At 47.3% G+C, this 17,705-nt stretch overlaps 1 protein-coding gene across 5 annotated transcripts in view; it reads left to right on the top strand.

The window, feature by feature from the left end:
- Nucleotides 1–17,705, top strand: part of Exd (PBX homeobox extradenticle) — a 486,337-nt gene that overhangs the window by 398,107 nt on the left and 70,525 nt on the right. The window lies entirely within an intron of this gene.

Here is a 17,705-nt window from a genome sequence, read left to right as displayed (position 1 = left end):
CTGATGTAATTTCATTATAATATCAAATGCTTACGCGTATAGATAACACAAAATAATCATGGTGCAGGAATATTTGCTGCGCTGTCCGGAGGAGTGATACATCCTAGAGATTTACTTGTAGGCACCGTCGCACCTTGCCGTTCGTTGCATGTAGGCATTGTGTGCACATTGTTACTCACCCAAATTAAAATTTGCGCTAGGTTATCTTTCAATAACGTATAGTTTTTTGCCCCTTTCATTTTTTGAAAAAAACACCACGGAATGAATTTATCCTGCCTTATTACACGCATAATAACACTGCAGCTTGAATAAACGATCGGAAAATGTTTAAGTCCGTCTTCCTCCCAACATGAGATCATCAAGCTTGAAGCAAGTCTTCAATTAATTACTTTGCAACCCAAGAACATAACTTTTCAAAGCATTTAATCATATGAAAGCCTTGTATGTTTTTTTTTTTCCTTCAAGCTCGTCAATCTGTGGCTACGACGTGCAAGCACCTGAAAAGAAATTGTCACACTTGTAGAATTAATCGGCCGAACATGCCGCACGGACGTCACGGACGTGATGTAGCCAGGGTTAGAGACGTACATGTCCGATTTGCATCCATATCTAAACAGACAGCAGTGTTCATGTTAATCACTCGTTCGTTCTCTACACACGCACTCTAAGAACACGTTGTTCCAGGTTACGTAGGCGTACAATTTCACTCATTTCCATCATACCGTATCGATTGCAGTAAACCAGACGTCCCTATTTAGGCGGGACCAGTCCCGGTTTTGCGGCTGTGGTCCCGCTGTCCCGGCAGCCTACTTGTGAGACGGTGTTTTGCCCTGTCTTGCCCTGTGCCACTAATTGGCCTGTGTCACGTATAAAAAGGTAGAGGAATGGAAGGGCTAAAGAAACTGTTTGAGGAACTTCAAGAACACAGCACAGACGATGGGACTAAGCAAGAAACACGCAACACAGCACCTGTGTTGTGAGTTTCTTGCTTAATCCCAACGTCTGAGCTGTTTTCTTGGAGTTACAGTGTACCAACAAGCCATTCAGCCATTCATACACCCTTCTGCGTTTGACGAACGATTGGTGGACGTACGTACTTCAGCACTTGGAAACGAATGAAGTTACTTGTGCTTGCCAGGCACAAATGCACCGGCGTAAAGGGTGTTTTCCTTGATGAATAGGTGAATGTGGACAAGACGTGTGAGCGGTACTACCTACATATCAACAAAAATGAACTAATGAAGGCAATTCATTCAAGCGAGGGCGAAAAAAAAAAAAAACCCCTGGAGGACCAGGAAGGCCGCATGGTGCAGACGTAATGCAAAGTGCAGGTTGTCATTTAAGCTATGTGCCACGTTTTTCATGTGACGCAAGAGGTAAAAGTTGTGCAATTCCTACCTGAACTACGCTTGATCGTCGTCGCTCATTAATTTTTCATCATGCATGGACGAGCTACGAGAGCCAGCTATGCAGGACACTTCTGCTTCACTTAAACGAACCGTGTATTTTTACACGAGGACCACCTTCGATCTTTTTTTTTTTTTTTTTTACCCGTGACTCCATATCCCAGAAATTTGGGCCTCTCTAAGTAGCGCGTGTGTGGCTGTGGCCCGCACCCTTTTCGTGTAAACCTTTTTAGTTGAAAAATTGCTACCGTATGTTGGGCAGCTGCTTAGCAACTCCAACAGAGAAAGTCGTCAAACATGGCAGCCACACTAAATTATTGTGGGCCCATCCAACCGTCGTTGGCCCGGCACCCCAAAAAGCACTGGTACACCATTGCATCGTGTGTAAATAAGTTGGCCGGTGAAGCAGAGAGAAGCACCGGCACACCACGACAGGAAGCCTCGTCGGTAGAAAAGAAAAAAAGAAAAAGAGGTCTCTGGGCTGATAACAGCGGCCACCAACTTTTCACACAAAGACAAATTCAGCGTTATCAAGTTGCTTTGGCTCTATTTCTCGGGTTGAAGCATCGTCTCCTGCATTGAGGCGATGGTTGAACTTCGGCAATACCGGCTTCAAGCCACTAAAAAAAAAAAAAAAAAAATCGAAATACGATCTCGATTCGAACTAGTGACATTCGGTCCCATGAAGTGGAAGAAACCGCATGTAATTTAACCAAACATACCATAACCGACTTTTTTTTTTTTTTTTTTTTTTTTTTTCTGAAACAATAACTTTATTTACACATAAATATACACGTCATGCCGAGTGTTACACATGGTTCAGGAGCAGGTCTGACAGTGGATGTGTCGGTTACATGTTTGGCGGGCAAGGTGACAACGAACGTGAAACCAGGAGAAGCAAAAAAAAGGGGCAAAGAGACACGAAACAAAAATAGGAGGACAATGAGAAACAGCAGCACAGGCTCTACAAAAACAAAGGCTAAAGGAATTGTGTGTGTCCTATGGCTGGCGCTATCTCTCCTGTTTCTCAAAGGAGGACTTGGTCAACGTAGATACGCTGGCCCGTTGAACGCTCCAGCCCCCCCCCCCCCCCCCCCTTTTTTTTTTTTTTTTTTTGGGTTACGGTTGGTTGTTTAAAAACTATATTTAAAGAAAGTGTTTTATTAAAATGTGTAAATGCGTACTTTGATACTAATACTTTGCTGCAAATTTTTTTTTGAATTTTACATCAATATGCTTAACAACAACTGGCGCACTATCCCTTTTTTTTTTCTTGTTTTGAGGCTATGCGGCTATGCCTTGACTGCGGACCACCCCACCCCGATCTCAACCGTGTTGGCGATCTGAATTGTGCGTGCGCGCGTTCTATCTTGTACCCATACAACGTAGGATTTGTTTCGCACGTAATTATTGTTTTACTGTTTCACATTTACTCAGAATGGCTTGTGAGCCGAGTTGAACTTGTGGTGTGCTTCGTTTGGAGTGAGGTTCTGTTTCCGCCATGGTGTACTTTTTGCGGTGCTTTGTTTTTGCGTTCCTGCTTGCTGAGCGTTGTGAACAACTGTAATTACGCTGCCTGAGACTGGATTAAGGCACTACAGTAATCACTCCGTTCCCAACCCCTGTTTTCTGTTCGTCGCTTCTGTGAAGGCAAGTGCGCATCAGTCCTTTTTCGGGCACGCAGCTGAACTTTGAAGGAATGAGCGCAGCACCGAGAAAGCGGTACCGCCGTTACTTGGAGCCCGGTCAGCCGCGTGAGGTTCCCAGGCAGACGCTCCATAACCAGCGTTCTAAACAGCGAGGACAAGATGACAGCGCTGACAACTGCGATGGTGGCAGCACGAACGGTGAGCAGCAGCAACAGATGCAGGCGTCCAGCGGTAACCAAGGGTGCACTGCCGGAGCTTCTGTCGGTGCTTCAGACGGTGATTGTGCAGCTCGTGGTGTGGATGACGCTGGTTCCAGGAATGACGGAGACGACTCGGAAGCCTGTGAACAACCTGCACATGCTGAAGATGGTTCCTGGATTGACGGAGACGACTCGGAAGGCTGTGAACAACCTGCTGAAGAGTGCAGTGAGGACCTCAACGACGAAGATGTTCGCAGCTATTTGGAGGAGTGCTCAAAGGAAACCTTGCCGAATCAGAGAATGTCAAAGGCTCAGGCCCTTCTACTCATCCTGTCATATGTTGTCTACGCAGGGCTGTCCTGGTCTCAAGTGGAGGGGCTATTGAAGCTCGTTAACACTCTCTGCGGCTGCAGTGTAGTCCCTGATTCGAAGTTTCTTTTCCGGAAACTGTGGAAAGATCGCATGAAATCCATTGGTATTCACTTCTACTGCAAAACGTGCCTAGCGTACCTTGGTGAAAAGAATCCGAACAGGTCTGAGGATCTCAACTGCATTATATGCCGGACATCAAGCGCTGACCAAGAGCTAATGAAGAAGGGAAGTTTTTTTCTTATTTTTGACCTCAGAAGGCAGCTGTATGACGTCATATCACGCCACACTTGCCACCTCTACGACAGGCTGAAGAATGCTGCATCACCTGTGGGTGGAGTATACCGAGACATTACCCATGGACGCATCTATCTCAGCATCAGGAAGCAGCTGCAGATGAGGTGGAGTGACATTACACTTACCCTCAATACAGATGGTGCACCTGTCTTTAAGTCGGCCAGGGCAAGTGTGTGGCCCATTTTGATGATGATGAACGAGCTGGAGTTTAACCTTCGTTTCAGAGAAGTGTTTATCGGAGGGCTTTGGTTTGCAAAGGAGCACCCTCCAGCGTCGCTCTTCTTGAAAGCTTTTGTCGAAGCCTTCAACCGGATTGGAACATTAGTGTGGAAGTATGAGGGAATTCCTGTGAAGTCAAACTTCTTTGTAACATGCTGCTGTGTCGACTCACCTGCAAGAGCATCGATGTTGAACATGATGAAATACAACGCCTACTACGGCTGCCCGTGGTGCCTTGAAGAGGGGACTCCCGTAGACCGTAAGTTCAAAATTTTCATTAATGGTTGAATTACACGTGTTTAGGTAATTGCTCATCAGCCGTTATTTCATTTGCCTAAAGTGAAGCCATGTGCAGCAGTCCATTAACGTAAATCTTGGTTATCACTGCTGCATGGCCCAACCTTTGTTTCATAAGTCCTGCCAAATATTGTACAGTCCAGCATACTGCATTGCTCCCCCGGTATGTGTATCTTACAGCAATCTGCTAAACCGACCAAACACGGAGAATAGCCAGCTAACAGCCTGCTTGCATTCCACATCAGCATAAAAATACGCTCGCCCGGTATGAGTTTCTTAAATAAAAAAAAAAGTTACGAAACAATGCACAGCTTTGGCGACACCCTTTGTAGTTGTGCCACCGTACTGTATTCATAAGCAAGGGCGATATGCTGGCTTCAGCACGTGGTTTTGTTAGAGGATTCTTAAAATGACATTTGTGTCTGCTATTGTTGTTCTATTAGCAGATATGTGTGTAAGTGACGTTATGCCACTCACCTTTGCAAAATAGCGGTCACCAACGCTTAAGGCGGCGGCGTGGCTCGGCCGTTCTGAAGTTGTGCAGGTCCTCCACTTCTAACACATTTTCCCGGCAAACTTGGCCGTTTGGAGTCTATGCTTATTACTGCATGCATGTATTTCTACCGTGTGTGTGCGTGTGTATGTGTGTGTGTGCATGCATGCACGTGCACGTCTGTGTGTGTGTGTGTATGTATTTACAGCAAATATATTTTTTGCATGGGCACAAATTACACATTTATGTGCTATGAGAGTTTTAAACTGTAAATGTTACCAGCCTAATTGCGATGTGTATTTTTCCAGGCACGATTCGTTGGATTCCTTCCAGACAAGCAGCTCCACTACGCACGCATAGGAGCATGGTGCAGGACATGCAAGCAGCATTCAACAGCCAGGAGCGTGATGTGCGTGGGATGAGGGGCCCATCACCGCTAATGAAGCTCAAGGGATTCAACATGGTGTGTTGCATGCCCCCAGATGTGATGCACTGTGTTCTTGAAGGTGTCACGCAGCAGTTGCTAGATTTATGGATGACTGCAACAGGGAATACTTGGTACATTGGGCAGCATGAGAAAGTCCTAGACAAGCGCATTGTTTCGCTGAAGCCCCCTAACACGTTCTGCCGCCTTCCACGGCCTGTTAAGGAGCGAGCTCAGTGGAAAGCATCTGAGTGGTTTTACTGGCTTCTTTTTTACTCGCTGCCATGCCTCAAGGGTGTTTTGCCAGTTGTTTTTTTGACGCACTTTGCTCTGCTTTGTCAGGCAGTTTTTCTTCTTATGCAGGAATCCGTTGATGATAGGGATATAGCAGAGGCTGAGAAGTTGCTTGTGTGTTTTGTCTCTAGAATGTACACGTTGTATGGCCCAAGTGGAGCTACTTACAACGTTCACCAGCTCCTTCACCTGTCGAAGAGTGTTGAAATGGTTGGGCCTCTATGGGGAACCTCCACATTTCCTTTTGAAAGTGCGAATGGGGAACTTCTTAAGCATGTGAAAGCTGCCCAAGGTGTTCCTCTGCAAATTGCAGAACGATGTGTGATGAAATCCTGGTTGGCCACAGCGGCAAAGTTTGTTACGCTGAGTGCATTCTTAGAAGGCAGGAAGAATAAAATTGTGAGTGCCCGTAAGTTCAGTCCAGAGAAAGTTCTAGTTCTAGGTGCACCATTGTTGTCAGTGCGTGTTGACAGCCTAGTGCAACAACTTTTTGTTGATAAGTACGGGTTGCTTCCGAGCATAACGTTCTATGCCCGTGCTTGTTTAAATGGCATCAATGTTCACACAAACCACTATGCAAGACCAGTAAAAACGTGCACGTCTTGTGTCAAAGTAAATGATGGGAAGTACTGCCTGGTGACCCATATATGCTCTGCCTTGCTGGATGTGCGAATGGTGGTGTTCATTTGTGAGGAGCTCATTATCTCCGAGTCTGGCTTCCCACATGTCAAGTACATACACAAGTGTAACCGACCACCTCCAGGAAAAAATCTTTGTCTGTACTCAACCGGTGAGGTGTCTGCTGTGTGTTTTTATATACAGGAAGCAGATGTCTCTTATGTAAGTGATGTACCTCACAATTTTAGAATTGACTAGAAAATTAGTTCATGCTGCAGGAGGTGCCACAAGGTAGGGCAGGTCCCCTGCATCTGAACAGGCCATTCTTTCCTGCAGTGGTGAACTTACGCCCAGTAACAACAGTTCCGCTGTTAAAAATCAGCGCGAGCAGAGGATCACGCTCCAATAAACAGTGGTGTTGGAGAAGAGCTTTGAGAGAGAGCGATGCAGGGCACGCCAGAGGAGGGTAGCCTGGTGCTGTGTGTGCAAAATAACGTGCTTTGTAAGGTAAAGGCTAAGTTCCGTGATCGCTAGTCACACGAACAAAACTGTGATATTAAAATTGTCGGAAAGTGGCTGTGGGGGGGGGGGGGGGGGGGGGGAGGGGGGTCATATTTTTTCTTTAGTACCTTCATCGTTTGGAGTTTGCGATAAATGTGGTTGTAGTTTGTGATAAATCACTTTTTTTGTAAATCAAGAGGAGGCAGTCGTTTTAATGAAACAAACTTGTATTTTGCCTTGATGCCCCCTTTCAGATTACATTTTTTGTGTGCACTTTTTTCCAGTGAGATGTGTTGCTAATGGGAGGTATGTTTGCTCTGCCTTTTTTTGTGAACAGAACATTTCAGGGGACAGGAAGAACTTTAAGAAATAGTCTGAACCTCTCGGTTACGAGGTTTTCTGGCAACACTTAAGGTTTGAGTCAAGGATTGTTAAATATCATTTGGGACCTTGGCAACAAACAGGAGCCATAGCAATAGGCAAGTTTTCTGGCAACAGTTCAGCACTCCAAGTGGAATAGCAGTAAAGCTAGCTGCTCATTCTGTTTGCCTTCGGTTCATCTTGAGTATTACCAAGTAGAGAGGCATCACATCATAAGTGGTGAGAAGTAATTAGTGGATGGCCACCCTTTCTTCTGTATGCCCGAGTGTATTACTTAGTTGATTGAAGTCTGCCAATGTGATGTTATTCCGTTGTGATAATCTCGTCAGTGGAAGAAAGTTGCAGCATGTCTTCCGCGTACCTTTAAAGCAGACAAACAGCCTGCGCAACAAAATGTTTGTGAGCAGTTTTATAGTCCTCTACTGTTTAGCCCCAGTGCGACTATTTTGAAATGTCTGCAACTGATGAGCTTTTTTTAAAGGAACTTGGGACCAAAGTTATTTTGTGTTTTTCCTTTGCTTAGCCAAATGCCGGCAATTTCAAGCACTAGTATTGTGCTTGGTTCTGTAAGTGAACTTTTGTGACGTAATTGTTGATGTATGTGACATTCATGTGGTCTACTTTCCCTCCTGGTTTTATTAATGGGCTGATATTTGTTTTGTTTATGTGCATAATTTTAGCCAAGCGTATTGCAAGTCTTGTCATCGATCATGTGAATACAGCTTATTTTCTTGCAATCAAAATAAACTCTATCCTCCTTTGCTTTGTGGTGTTTCTTTGACGGTAGGTTGTAATTTTGAGTGGAGCATTTGAGGAGTAAACAGCCAAAATAAGGTGATTAAGTACACTCGTAAAAAGTGTTTCTATGTACATTATTTCTAGAAAGAAACAAATTGGGCAAATAACACACTTTTTGTCGCTGGTACTCGTTTGGGTACTGTGTGCTTTTTTGTATACATTCGTTTTTATACAAAATTTAGTTCCCTAATTTAAAAAAGTATAGTGGTCCCAAAAGTATGCTTCACTCAAATATGGCCAACTTGAGTATTTATAAAGCAAGACGCCATGAAGCTGTGGTATTTTCTCTTGTAAATACGTACAGCTACCTATTTTTCAGGTTGCTGCCAGAGAACCTCGCAAACTATTTTTCAGCCTCTTTTGGGATCACAACCAAAATATTGTCTATCAAACAACAGACTGAAAACTGGTTCCAGAGTGCAACTGGAGGCCCTATTCTCGACTGCACAAATTCACAGTGAATTCGCCATGTTTTTTGTAGGAGCACAACCTAAGCAATCAGTGACATAATGCACGTATAGCAATGACAACATGTAGTGAAATTTGAATCTTCACTCAAAGATCACAACCAAGGTACTATACACAAAAGATATAAAAACAAACTCAGGCTGGTAAGGGAAACATTTCTTCAGGTTAAAATTGGCATCAACACCGCACAAACTCAGGCTGGTAAGGGAAACATTTCTTCAGGTTAAAATTGGCATCAACACCGCAAAGCGATGAAGTAACGGTACAAAAGGTAGCAAAATATGTTGAGCTAGAGACAATCTTTTTTACCGTATATATTTCTTTCTTTCAATTGCTTTTAGTAATGTAGTTGAGCTCTCTGCTTCAATGCAAGCTTTGTTGCGTTATCACCGCCACGCTATCGTCTGCTGCTGTGTTCCATGTTTATGGTGTGATCACACAAAAAGACGGCCGTGACCATTGGTTGTATGACGTGGTAAGGGCAGCGAAGCGCTACGCTGAATAACTGCTGAGCATACAAATGCCAACGATTCACTCATTCATCAAGCTCGACTTCAATCAGCACAGTAATGAATAAAACAGTCAGTTTTCAAAAGTGCTATTTTTCTCTTGATTTATATTATGGCAATTTACTGGGAGGATCGAATATGGACAAATGCCATGCATTGGGTTCTTTTTGTCATGGAGAGGCTTGTACTGCCCTCTTATGTTGCTGTTACACCAAAAAAATAATTTTTATTTTGTTGGCAAACATAAAAACAAAATATGGCACGTTATTTGTATGCTCCATGATCGTGCTGACTTGGAAATGGTCAGAACTATAATTTCTTTTGGTAGGAAACAGCTTTCAACCGCACGTCATGCGAAACTGCGCCTGCTGCAAATTCACGGGGTTTTCACAGCGCTGAAGGTCGGTAAAATTTCCCTATTTTACGGCAACAGCAGTCGCCATTTTCAAGCTTTTACGTAACCTCGTGTCACTTTTACACAGGCTGAAGTTGCCCATGTGTGCCGTAAACGTTCTTGCCAACTGTTCAAATTATGTCACATCTTTTCAGCCACTCACAGAGAGGTCACGTACAAGCCGTATTGTTGAATAGCAAAAAACAGGTCCGCTGTATTTAGTCTAGTTTTTCATTGCTGGGCCAAGAATTATACACTTTCAGTACCCACAACCGCTTTGTCAACCGGAAACACGTGACCGAAATTGCAAGCTAGAAAATACTTCTGGCAAATTCACCGTTCACGGTGAATTTAGTGCGTTGAGAATAGGGCCCTGGGTGATGAATTTTGTAGCTACCATTTTCAAACAGGCTTTACTGCAGCTGTCTTATTGGCAGAACATCTGCTTGCCGGCCTGTAGTTTCTTGCAGGGTACAAGGTATATGTCTTTACAAGGCATATGTCTGTTGTGATTAATGCTCAAGAATAACCCCTCAGAAAAGATCTATAATTCTTTAATGTGTAGGTTTCTGTATACTTTCTGTGGAACGATAAATTTCTGTAGTAACAACTGTACGTATAAGCAGAGATTTTGTAGCAATACTGAACGGTCTGTCATGTGACTGACTTTAGGATAAGAGAATTTTAGGATATTGCATGCAATATCCTAAAATTCTCTTTCACACTACAAAAAAGGGAGTACAAAATGCTCTGTCGCATAAATGGCAGATAATAATAGTAATTACGGAATGCTGAATGTGGTGGCTGAAGGACAGTCTGTGGTGCAACAGAAATTTGCGTAGTGCCTACAGGGTGTTGCACAACAGAAATTTCTGTAGTACAACAGAAATGTCTCATGCGACAGACATTTTGTAGTTCTACTACAAAGGTTTTTGTAGTAGGACTACAGAATGTCTGTCGCTTGATAGATATATCTGTTGTACTACATAAATTTCTGTCCTACGACAGACATTCTGTCATCATACTACAGAGATTCCTGTCTCACAACAGACCATCCTGCATTCCCAACAGAAATTCCTGTTGTGCGACAGAAATGCCTGCCGTACGACAGATTTTCTGTAGTTGTACTACAGAAATTCCTGTCGCACGACCGACCATCCTGTAGTCCCGACAGAAATGCCTGTCGTACGACAGATTTTCTGTAGTTGTACTACAGAAATTCCTGTCGTGCGACAGAAATGCCTGTCTTACGACAGATTTTCTGTAGTTGTACTACAGAAATTCCTGTCGCACGACAGACTATCCTGTAGTCCCAACAGAAATTTCTGTTGTGCGACAGAAATTTCTGTTGTGCGACAGAAATTTCTGTTGTGCGACAGAAATTCCTGTTGTGTTTTTCGACTGGGAGCGTATACTCCAACTTCCACCGCTGTGCCCCCCGTTTTCCCGAACTGAAAAGCGTGCCAGTAAAAGACAAATTTCAGAGAGAAATTGGGAATTTAAGCGAAACAAGCGAAGGACACGCATTCGGCTCCTTGGCTTCACTCTCGCCTTGCAGCGTCCGGCTTCTCCCGGTAGCTCTCTTTCCGTGCGGAGCCCAGGCTTCGCGACACCTGATTCGGGGCAGGCGGCTGCGCACCTCTGGCTGTTTTCTTGCTTGCCGATCCGGCCGACGCCCCTCTTCCGTTCCCACGCGCGCGTCGCCTCTGGCCGTCTGCTGGGAGCGTCGCAGTTTTTAGCCGCGCCTTCCACAGTTCGTCGCGTATGCGTGCCTCTTTATTTCCCGCAGCGCATTCTTATTATCGTGTGTTCACTCTTTTCACATTCATACTGCAAGGTGTAAGCCCGGGGACGCTGCTGCGACCGTGCCACTGCTCTGTCGCTGTTGTCTTGTTTTTTTCTCCTTCGTCGCGCGCTTGGTGCGCGAACGGCGCGCAGCCTTCGTCATAAATTACTCCGAGCTGCAGCGGACGTCCGCAAACAAGCCAAAATAAGGCGCGTAAGAAGCGCGCGCGTGTGTACGCGCGGGTGTATGCGCGGGGGCTTTCTCCCGTCGCTGCCGCTTTTTCTTGTCCTTAACTCCGCTTTCAGCCACCGCGCCTCACGGTCCCTGTCATTCGCGGCTTGCGTCTTTGTTTTACGCCTTCGCGAGCTCTGCCTTTCCCTCCAGCCATTTCGATCACCCCTTCCTCCCCGCTCGTGCTTCCCGGGAGCCTCTGTTTTCATTAGCGGCCGATTTTGAACAGCCACGCGCGCGCGGTCGCTGTTGTTGATGCTTCTGAACAGCCTCTTCGCGTTTCCCCGCGCCTGCATCTCGGACCGTATCCCTTCTCGACGTCTTCAGCACCTCTTGGAGGCATATCAGGTGTGCGTTCCCGCATAAGTATGCGCCTTCCCAGCCGACTGTGTGCGGGCGCGTGTGTTTACACTCTACATAACGCGGCGGCGCGTCAGAAACGCTGCTTCCCGCCGCCGGGGAGCGTACAAGAATGCGGCGCGCGCGTTTGCGAGAGGGGCGCCGTCGCTTTCACTTACCGCTCACGCGTGTTTGCCAAGCGCTGGGCCGCGTTGTTTCTACACGTGTGGCCGGGGGCCGTCCGACTGCGCGCAGGACTCGTTGCGGTGATGACTCAACTTATTTGGCATATGTTGGCGTTTGCGGTCGGCGTGAAGCATCGTTTTCTCACCGGCTCACCCCGCCCAAGACCGGCTGCCGCGAAGAAGCAGGGCTGAAAGCTGTGAACGATGCGCTGGAGGCGGCTGATTGCCGGTTGTGACCGCTACGCGAGGAACGAGGCGAGTCAAGTGACGTCTCTAGTTCGAGAGGTTTTTACCGAACGCTAACGTGTAATAGAATCTGGCTTGACGTCGCTGATATACCGTCGTCGACTCGTCGCAATTTGAGCGACGAAGATCAAATGAGGTCTTAACGCACCAAAGCTCCACCTTGGCTATGAGGCCGCGGATTCTCGCGTGTGCGTTCCCCCGACAGAAAACCACCGTCTGCTTAATTAAGCAGTACCACGTCCACAGTGCCACATCACGGAAACTATCTGATGTGTGGAAAGGGACCGGGCCAACGTTTCTGCTCTTCGCGCGAAGATACAATGATGTGTAGATGCCCTGTACATTCGCTAGCACGGATTCGATTCCCGGCCGCTTTTCTGATGGAGGCGAAAAGCGAGAAGGCCCGTGTGTTCGAGATTTCGGCGCACACAGTTGAAGACCCCCATGTAGTCAAAATTAATCCGGGCGAGCCCTCCCCTACAGCGTGCCTCAACTCCTGTGTAGCTTCGGTGGGTTAGACCCCTTGGCGGATCTTGAGGAGGGGTCCGGATGTCCTGACCCCTCCCTTAACTTTTTTATTTATACCCCCAAGAAGATGACCCCTCAGGTCGTACAAGAGGTCTAGTTGATGATTTTTTTTCTATTTCTTGAATTTTTGCTTTTCCGAAATGTCGGTGAATAAATAAGGCTTATTCTCCTCTTCCTCATCACCGTCATCACTGATAGAAGCTGACACCCCTCTCCGAAAAGACCTGGATCCGTCCCTGGTTAGACCTCATAATCAACCAATCAAAACATCTGTCTAGCAGACCGTGCCCCAGAGAACGATTAGCTCACAGACGCCGTAGCTTCGCGAATATGCATGGCTTGCCGGTGTCGCGGAGCCCCCGTTCAGTTTGCCTTTTCTATTTTGTAGCATCCCTCTTCGGTCGCCTAGCCCCGTTTTTTCTAAGAAACGCATGCGTAGTGTGTCGGCGCTCTGACCGACCGGAGGACGCGGCTGTTGAGGGGAGCGAGCCATCGGCCCAGCTTGGGTTTCAGCGTGACCGCGGCTAAGCTAAGCTAATAGGTTTTGAGGCGTTCCACACCCCCCATTGCGTCTGCGCAGGCCACTCTGTGCTGCGAACTCTCGGTCTAGTTCAAACGACCGCCTGTCTTTTTCCCTTTGGAGTTTGTATACACTACTTTAGGCTCAACAGTAATGCTTTTGCCGGAAACGGGCGCCTTCGAGTTTGAACTTTGTGTCTTCCCTGATTGGTTCATTTTTCCTTTCGAAAATGTAGCCGATTGGAGCTAAGAGGCGTCTCGCGGATTGGCTGTGGGTATGCCTTATTCCCCTCGGTCCGCGCACTCCAGAATGCACTTTTTCCCCAATACGTCCCCCACCGGACCGCTTGACGCCTGATATAACGCGGCTCCGCCGGCTATTGCGGGCGGCCTGCACCCGGACTCACTTCAGAAACTCTGCCGCCCGTCGTCGGGCCCTTTCGCCGGGAGACCGCGATCCAGTCAGCCATGTGCCGTTAAGTACTCTTAATCTTTTGACTGTCTTTCTCATCGATGTAAGAAGTGTACTCCTTCAATTTGTATGTGTTAAAGATCAACCCATGTCACCAGTAAAGTAAACAAGTTAACCTTAAACATTTCTTCGACGTCTCGACTGCTTCACTGCGATCATCATGCTACCGTAGCGGCAGGTGTTGACCAAATTACGCTGTTACACCGGTGTGAGTCGTAGTGGGTCGGTCATGTTATGCTTACTGTCCGTATCAGGAACTCGCTTGTGGCCGTAGGCCTTTCGAGGCCTTTCCTGTCGAATGCGTGCTGCAAGTGCATCGAGTGGGGCATGCACGCGCCGAAGGGATCTCGGCACACTCGAACTGAGGGCCCACTCGCAAGGTTTGCTCCCTCTCTCTCGCCACTTCAGAGAGCGCTGAACAGCTTTCGAAGATCTTGGTGCTTTTTTATGCTACCGCCACCCTCTTGTATGCTCTTGTACGCCACGTTATTCAAGCCGGCGCGCAAAGTAAACGCAGAGTCTGGAGTAAACAAGACGGCGGTGATCGCTAACCGTATGAACACCTTAAATGAAAAAAAAAATGTAGCCTATCATTCCCATTCACTCCGTGGGGTCTGTGCGAGAGATTAGTTTGTATTGACGAGCCAGTATCATATCATCACCAGTCGACGGCAAGTCTTCGCCGACAACACGTTGTGATTGCGGGTTTTGCATTCAGTTTTTCTTCCGCATCTTACGCCAGTTTTAAGGCTTTGGAGGAGAAAGCAAAATAATTTTCGCTTGCAGATTTCACCGCCAATGGAAATAGCACCAAATGCATACATCTTGCGTGCCACATACATGTGCGTATAATTGACCAAAAATGGCGACGGCATTACCTTATACTGGTACATCTGAAGTGCCACCTTCCCTAGTCCCACTTGAGCACACACAACCCAGGCCGACTTTCGGAACCCTTCTTTTTTTTACCTTAAGAAGACAAATTTCGGACGTGCAGCATTGCATTACATGGAGAATCAGCTTAATCGCGTAGCCGCACGTCCAGGGCGTAGCCAAGGGCGGGCGTTGTTTCGGTGTCATAGCACCCCCAGAAATTTTATTTATAAGTGGCGCACTGTTCTCCTCCTTTCGGCATTTTTTTTTTTGCCGATGTCTTTTACACACTCAATCTATAAATTTAAATGTAAAATGCACAATGAGGCAAAAAAAAAAACGAAAATAAGATATTGTTTGGGCGCACACTATCCTTTTCACATTTTTTACCGGCGGAGCATGACACTCCGCGAAAAATATTTCTCCCTATTCGCCACTTCCGCGCGTCAGCGTCAGTGGCCATCGCTGTAGGTCCTGGCACCCTTCGAGGATCGTCCATTATTTTTCGTTTTCCTTACATGGCGGGTGACACGAAAGATCGCGGCCGACGTACCGCTCAAAGCTTCTCTCTAAAAAATAAGTATGCCATCGTACAACTTCAGTTAACAGGATTAGAAAACGAACGCTGCTGTGTGGAAAATGGCTCTCTCGGCACCAATGGGTGTTATAAGCGTCCAACTTGAGTAAAGGTTAGTTGTGGCAGGTATTAAAGCAGATTCTAATATACATTTTGTTTATAATACAGCATGGAATGGTGAAACTCATGAGAGAACATCTCCGCATCTCATGTTATCACCTGAGAGTGATGCAGTAGAGAAATTAGATGGGTCCCCATATAATGCGGAACTGCTATGGGGTATCGTTATTTCGGTGAGCCGTAAATATCACGGCTCAGGCACAGGATGATTCTGTGCGTTGAAGATCCGCGAGTGGTCGAACCTGATTTGGAGCCCTCCACGACGCAGAAATACGCGTGCATAGTCAACGGTACAGCCTCGCCCCGCGTTCTTCCTCTGTTCTGCAGTTTGGAAGCGACGACGCCAACACTGCGTGCGAGCCGCACGTTGAGCGAATGCTTCGGCATCCTCCGTGTTGCCTGCACCTGGCGACATGCCCTGTGTCGCGATGGCTCTCAAATTGCGGCTTAGCATGCTTGTTTGTTACTTGGCACAATGGGGCTTGGCACAAGAGAACCTGGGGGACAAAGATAGTGTAATTTGTTTCACGAAAATTCCCATTAAATCTAGCGGTGTGCAGCAGTTTTAAGTGCGAATGCACTTCTTAAGCGAGCCTGAAGCGTCCGCCGCCGTCCGCATAGCAACAGCTGCGGGTGCGCGCGCTCCTCGTCTTCCTTGGCAACGGGGGGAGATGGGCGCGCGCTGCCTGGCCGCTGACATGGCACATACCCACGTGGGGGATTGGCCAAGATTCGGGCGTGAGAAGGGCTAATGCACCCGCTTAAAGGAGTACTGAGACGAAATTTCAAAGCTGAGATCCGCTCTAGCAATCAAGTACAACGACAACACAAATAGGTGTCTGTGAATAAATGCATCTTTCTTTCTTTGTAGTTGTGTGTGTGTGTGTGTGATCTCTCTTTCGCGAACATTACCGAACCGCGCAAATTCAACTCGTGCATTCGCACTTTCACATTCTTCCCCACGGGGAAATACGGGGAATTTTTTTCTCTGTGCTCATCGCCTGAGTATGGACGCGCAAGTGGCGGTGTCGCATTATCTGTTTGAGAACTACGCTTGCTTTGTGGAAAGTAAGTGGACGCAACTCAGCCACGTGTCGTCTTAGAGGGGACTCGCCCGTTGGCATTCCTAGGGCGCTTACCGCTTCATGACCCACGTATTTAAAAGCTATCGTGCGCCGATACGAAAATATATATCAACGTTCAGAACGGCCTAGCTTCCTTATTTTACAGATACGTCACTTCTGTACTGAAATAAACCAGCGAAGTGAGGACGCGATTCGAGCAGTTCCCGTTGTTTGACAAGCCTCGCCTGCTCCGCCGTCGCTGTGGGTTGTTTATTCCGGCGCGGCTGTCGCCTACCCGCGACGCTGTATCAGTGCGCCCGCGGTCGCGTATGGGGTGGCTTCCGTTTACACGCCGTGTGCGGTGGGCGAATCTTGCGCCGCCTGCTGCTTGGGCGTGCCAGCGAGCAAGCGGGCAGGCTGCCGTCGTGACGCGACCACCTGCGCGGCAGCCTTGGCCCGCCTGCTTCACTCGGCCAACGCCGCCTGTATTAACATTGCCTGACGCGTCGCGCGCTTTTCAATGGGAAGGGTAGGGTCGCTTAATTCAGGCACTGATCCACTATGTGGCGCGTTCCGGCGGACATCTCGCCTTACGTCACTGCTCGCGAGTCGCGAACGCTGCACCCACTTCTACGGCGTGTGTCTGTCAGCTTGCCTGTTGGGCTTCAAGGGCCGTTTCGCTTACATCTTAGCCGCGACGGGGCGCTAGTTCTGTGGCGCACCGGGGATCTCGTTCAAGGTGTCGCTCGCTTCATACTTGCTGCATTTTTCGAAAGATAAAGACGGAGGCGAACTGAAATAGTGTAAGAACATACTGATTGTCGGGTAGACATATAGCTAACAGAAAAACGATATTTTCTGCTGGGGCAGCCATTATTTTACTGATATTTTTTTTCTGGAGTATTTAGAGAAGAAAAACAAGCGTGCGCGTTTTTTGTTCAGGAGCTCACTTCTACGATTACTTTCCAATAATATCACGTGCTTGTAAACTTCAGAAAATTATAGGAAACAAAAGGATAAGCAGCTGGGATCCCGCCACGCTGTCCGGGCGCTTATACAGTACAGTCCTCAATTTTAGAAGTGCGTACCGATGCGGAGTGCGAACAGCGGGGTCAAAACAATACCTAAATGCGGAGGGGATAGAGGTGGGATGCCCCACTCAGAAAATTTCAGGGCCTGTGATCCGAGTAGATAAGCGCGCAAAGCCGGCATCAGCCTGCTGCAGCGCAAGGGATTTTGCTTCGTGACAAAGGAAGTTTTATCAGTGACAGACCAAGACAGACAGGCATGGTGAAAAACAAGAAGGCGTAGGAGCGCCGCCTCGGGAAGGCTAAACAAACTTTCTACTATTTTGCATAGTTTCCGAGAAGCGGCGCTGGCTGGCGGACACGAAAGCACGCTGGAAGGCTACGGAGCGGGGAAGGGTAGGAGAGAGCAACAGGAGAGTG

Source organism: Haemaphysalis longicornis, unplaced genomic scaffold (genome assembly GCF_048455015.1).
Source record: "Haemaphysalis longicornis isolate Haplotype H1 unplaced genomic scaffold, Haemaphysalis longicornis Haplotype H1 scaffold_1, whole genome shotgun sequence".
NCBI classification, from domain to species: domain Eukaryota; kingdom Metazoa; phylum Arthropoda; class Arachnida; order Ixodida; family Ixodidae; genus Haemaphysalis; species Haemaphysalis longicornis.
This window is presented reverse-complemented; position numbering and strand designations above follow the sequence as displayed.